Source organism: Chrysochloris asiatica, unplaced genomic scaffold (genome assembly GCF_000296735.1).
Source record: "Chrysochloris asiatica unplaced genomic scaffold, ChrAsi1.0 scaffold00015, whole genome shotgun sequence".
Classification (NCBI taxonomy): Eukaryota; Metazoa; Chordata; class Mammalia; order Afrosoricida; family Chrysochloridae; genus Chrysochloris; species Chrysochloris asiatica.
In genome coordinates, this window is record NW_006408533.1 from 22,789,442 (window position 1) to 22,795,640 (window position 6,199).

Below are 6,199 nucleotides of genomic sequence, written 5' to 3' on the forward strand. Positions count from 1 at the left end.
AAGTTTGGCAGTTCACATCCACCAGCTGCTCCTTGGAAACCATATACATGGTCATTGAGAGTCGGGATCGATTCGACGGCACTTAACACAACAAGCATTTGACTTACACTCGTCTACACAGACTCTACAAGTCTCTTTCCAAGTGAAACTCTCTTATTTGGGGTTGATTTGGTTTATCTCTTACCTAGCTTTGTTTTTGCACGAAATCATAACAGAAATACTCGTCAGGGAGAGTATATCAAGGAATCAACATCAAACTCAGCAAAACATCTAGGCTTAAATCAGTGAGTACCATGAATTAATATTACTGACTTGTTCCACCTAGTGTCTATTCAAGGATCATATATACATGGTCAGGCTCATGTTCCAGAGCTGGAAAACCACTGCTTTGCTACAGGGATATCTATGCCTGAGTTCCATCTCCTGATTTTTCAAGAAAGCTAATGAACCTCTGGGAATTTCAGTTGTCCCTAATTATGAAACATGAGGAATAGTTGCTGGTGAATGTTAGGATCAAATAGGACAGGGCATGCAAAAATTCATCATGTATACCAGTCCTGTGTTGATTTAAATTTTTGATATTATGTTTGAAAGAAATTTTGCATTGATTTTGATTTTTTAAAATATTGCATTAACATAATTATTTCTCTTGACTGCTGAGGTTTTTAGTTTAATTTAATTTTGCACTCAATATGCTTACCTTACTCTCTTCACTCTGGTTATGAACCTGAGACAACTACTATGTGGTCGCATAGCACAGAAAAGTTTCAGCCAGCATAACTAGATGCAGGAAGCGTCTGACTACCTATGCGGCTAAAATACTAATTGTATCACCTAATTTCTAAGACTCATTACAGTCTATGCCTTTGTTGCCCCTCCCTCTGAAGATTCATTCTTTGTTGCCCCTCCCTCTAAAGAATCCAGAATTCGTCTATGTTTTTTTACTTGCTCTTCACTCAGTCGTCCTACATTCTTTTATTCCTTCCTAGAATTGTTTTTCCTATTTAGCAGAGACATATCCTAACCAGTCCACAAGTGTCAACTGACTCCTTAAATTTCTGCTAGGACATCCCAACCAATTCCAGTTCAAAATATATTTCACTCCTAAACAACGAGGTCAACAGTTAACACACCAGGTGTCCACAAGAGAAAATGAGACTTTCTGCTCCTGTAAAGATTTACAGCTTCAGAAACCCTATGCAGGGTTGTTATGAGTTGGAACCTACTTCACAGCACACCACCACCACCACCACCACCACCAAACAATGAGACACATTTAATATTGCCTCATTATTTAGGAGTGAAATCTATCACATTTCCCCTGGTCAATTGTTGTTGTTAGGTGCTCTCCAGTCAGTTTGATTCATAGTGACTTTATGCTCAACAGAAGGAAACACTGCCCAGTCCTGTGCCATCTGCAAAATCATTGTTATGCTTGATCTCACTGCTGTTGCCACTGTGCAAATCCATCTCATTGATGGTCTTCCTGCTTTTTTACCTCTGTATTTTATGCATATATTTATTTTATTCTTTTTTTCCCTCCTTCAACCAGATGGCAAAATCCCACAGGATTAAAAAAAAAGCATGTCTTAGATTTTAATTTTTCTCTATGAATTTATGCCAGGGTTATATTCATCCATAAGTAATAGCGTGAGGACTAATTTAACTGGTTTTCCCCAGTTCAGTCATGGACAATAAGATGACACTGAAATGGACCCAAATTTGGGAAATGTGGGTGTGTACTGGAATGATAACCAGAAAGGGAAAAATTACTGGTCTATGCCCAGTTAGAAACTTAATTTTCTTCTTAGAAGACAAAGGTAGAATGTGTGTTTCATAACAAACAAATCTCTTGATTGGCAGATTCCAAGGTAATAGTTTCTGGCTCAAAGGTGTTGGCCAACTCTATCACTTTGAATTTGTAACACTTTTCACAGTACTGGCAATAACCTAATATCCTGTACCAGGTTCCTGAAAAATCTTACTACTCCTCTTCTTAGCATAAGAATTTCTCTTCATAAAAAAATATTTTTATGCATGAAATCATAACAGAAATACTAGTCAGGGAGAGTATATCAAGGAATCAACATAAAACTCAGCAAAACATATTTGATATTGAGCATCATATTTGATGCTAAAATGAAATTACTTGCTAAAATTTAGGATACTACATTTCTTTTCTAGAATACTGACTTTAGGCCAGACCCTCAATTCATAATTTTTCCAGTGCACCAAAATTTCACGAATTTCATCAATTCCCATTTCACTGCAACAGCCAAGACTGAACCAGTTGAAACCTTCACGTACGAGTGCACAGACACACACAGTCATATACACATTTTATCCCTCTATATGAATGCTGGAAATCCTCTCATATATTTCAAACTATGTAATTCATACTTTATAATCTGTACTTTCATAGCATTTGGTTTAGTGCATGGATATAGTTTGTCTTAAAATATTTCTAATTGTTTCTTATAAATTATCTAAATTCTCTAACAGGATTATTAGCTCCTCTGTATCAGGAAATATGGTTTCTCCTTGTCTTGAGTCATGTTAACTTTAGTAATTTCCAAAAACTACTGGTATTTTTGGCAATACAAAGCTCAGTCTCCTGGATGAATAAACAAGAACTTTGATTGGTATAAAAATAAACTATCATTACTTTTTCAATAGCACTGTTAAAGTTAATCCATATTTAAAGAATTCCATTGTAATCTATAAACCTCATAAAATGCAAGCTACTTTTCAAATTTTAAAAGAACCTCAGCAACAGAACAATATTTGTGTGTGGAATAGTCACAAGGGTTGTTGTTGTTGTTAGGTGCCATCGAGTCGTTACCGACTCATCGCGGCCCTATGCACAGCAGAACGAAACACTGACCGATCCTGGGCTAACCTCACTATTGTTGTCATGCTTAAGTGCATCAATGCTGCCACTTAGCCAATCCATCTCATTGGGGGCCTTCCTCTTTTTCTCTGACACTTCACCTTACCAAATATGATGTCCTTCTCCAGCGACTGGTCCCTCCTGACAATATGTCCAAAGTATGAGAGACGAAGTTCGGCCATCCTGGCCTCCAAGGAACACTCTGGCTGTTATTAATATATTCATGGTACCAGTCATTATTTGTATTACTTTTTTCTGTGTGCAAATTATTGTTCTGGCTCCAAGACTTGATATAAAATCAGTATTCTAGAAAAGAAATGTGGTATCCTAAATTTTAGCAAGTAATTTCATTTTAGCATCAAATATGAAAAATATTTTTTTATGAAGAGAAATTCTTATGCTAAGTTTTTACCTTCAAAGTTGCTGTGCATCATTTCAAAATGTGCATCTATTATCTGGAGCATCATTTATTCCTCAAGTGGAAATCATCTTTCATATTAGTGTTTTCCCCTTCCTTTATGTTTCCAACCAAAGTATTCACTGATCTAATGATGTACTGATGTAATGATTCATGAACGCTGGGTTTTTTGGGTTTTTTTAGTTTCAAGAATTTGTAAACCAGTTGTTAATGCTTAGGGGACACTAAGCTTCTGGTAAAGATAATTGTATTCTTTGGATCTCAGTAAGGGTGATAGATGAACACTTGATGAGCGTCACATTAATGAATTGCATATGTGAAGATCAGTGAAATGTCACATGTTTTGTCATATATGAGGGAATTTCAAAAATAAAATTGTGAAAAAAAAGGGAATTAAAAGATAAAAGTAAAACCTTGGTGATATAATGGGTTGCACTTTATGTTGGTAGTCACAAGGTCAGCAGTTTGAACCTGCCAACCACTCCATGAGATAAAGATGAGGCTGTCTGTTCCATAAAGATTTACAGCCTCAGAAATGCTAGGAAGCTGTTCTAAGCTGTCCTATGGAGTCACTATGAGTCAAAATTGACTTGATCATGGTGATTTATATATGTGTACAGATGTTGTTAGATGCCATTCAGTTAGTTACGTCTCACAGCGACCCTATGCACAACAGAATGAAACACTGAGCCTTCCTGTGCCATCCTCACAATTGTTCCATTTGAACACAGTGTTGTTGCCACTTTGCCAATTCATCTCATTGGAGATCTTCCTCTTATTTACCAAGCATGACATCTTTCTCCAGGGGCTTATCCCTCCTGATACTAGGTCCGAAGTATGAGAGATGAAGTCTCCACATCCTGGCTTCTAAAGAGTATTCTGACTGTGCTTCTTCCTGTGCAAACTGTGCAGATGTGTTTGTTCTTCTGGCAGTCCATGGTACTTTTAAATATTCTTTTCCAACACCATAATACAAATGAATTGATTCTTCTATGTTGTTGTTGTTGTTGTTGTTATGTGCCGTGGAGTCGGAACCGACTCATAGCGACCCTGTACAGGGTTTCCGAGGGTGTAGTCTTCCTTATTTATTGGTCAACTTTCACATGCATATAAAGCAATTAAAAATACCATGGCTTGGGGTGGTGCACCTTAGTGCTCTTCAGCACTTAAAGGAAGTCTTTTGTGGCAGATTTGCGTAATGTAGTATGTTGTTTGTTTTCTTGAATGTTGCTTCCATGAATGTTGATAGTGAATCCAAACAAAATGAAATCTTTGGCAACGTCAATCTTTTCTCCATTATTGGTTCACTTGTGAGGATTTTTGCTTTCTTTATGTTGAAGTACAATATATACTGAATGCTTAGTCTTTGATATTCATCAATATTTAAGATGTCTTCAATTTCAGCAAGCAAGGTTGTGTCATCTGCATATCACAGTTTTTAATGAATCTTCATCCAGTCCTGATGCCATGTTCTTCATCAGATAAATACAGCTTCTAAGATGATTTGCTCAACATACATGTTGAATAAATATGGTAAAGGGATACAACCCTGTCACACACTTTTCCTGATTTTAAGCCATTCACCATCCCCTAGTTTGGTCCAAACAACTGCCTCTTGGTCTATTTAGAGATTACTCTGGAAGACCCATTATTTCCAATTTTATCCATAGTTTGTAATGATCCACTCAGCTGAAAACCTTTGCACAGTCAATAAAGCACAAGTAAACATCTTTCTGGTCATCAGCAATAATATCCCTAGCTCCACATCCTAATCTGAATCATGCTTTAGTTTCTAGTATATGTATATGCATGCATATGTGTATATATTTATGATTTATGTCTATGTTGTTGTATATATATATATGTAATTCAAGCTCACCAGCTGCTCCTTGGAAACCCTGTACAGGGTCACCATGGGTCAGAATTGACTCAATGGCACTTAACAACAACAAATATATCTATATCTATATCTATATCTATATCTAGATATATACACATATATATCTAGATATAGATATATTTGTTGTTGTTATGTGCCGTGGAGTTGGTTTCAACTCATAGTGACCCTGTACAGGGTTTCTGAGACTGTAAATCTTTATGGGAGCAGAACAGCTGGTAGTTTAGAACTGCTGACCTTGCGGTTCGCAGCCCGATTCGTAACCACTACGCTACCAGAGCTTAGATAGATAGATAGATAGATAGATAGATAGATAGATAGACAGATAGATAGAGAGATAGGTAGATATAGATATATATAGAGAGAGCATTCATGGTGCTGTAGGTTAGCAAGAGTGCTAACCACAAGGTAGGTGATTCAAACCCACCAGTTTCTCTGCGGGTGAAAGATTATAGCCTTGGGAACTCTATACAGGGAACTGACTTGATGACACATGTACTATCAACACATATGTATGTATAAATATATACATATATGTGTATACATACATATATCACAATAAAATGTGTTTAGAATTAAATTGTATGCATTTACTTAAATTATTCAAATATTAAAATCAAAATAAATACTTGAAACTCATATATTTCTAATTATTCTAGTAGATGTCACAAACATCTACGTGTTGGCAAATGTTTATGTTTAGTCTGCTTATGTATTGCAAATATAATGGTGTGCAACTGCATATCTCTTCCCAAACCCGCATCTAGTTCCATCATATTGGTAGCTTGAAATCCATAAAATCCAGGCAACTTCAAATTGAAATATAGTTTTATTGATTTATTTGACTGGAGGGTAATAAAGAGTTTTTAGTTCAAATTCCTTTTAAAAGTGTGTGGGGATGTTGACCGTCCAAACCATAGGCTCTGAGGATCAGACTCTAGCCACCTAGTAGACATAGCAAACTGTCCCTCATTTGATTATTCAGTAATGCTTG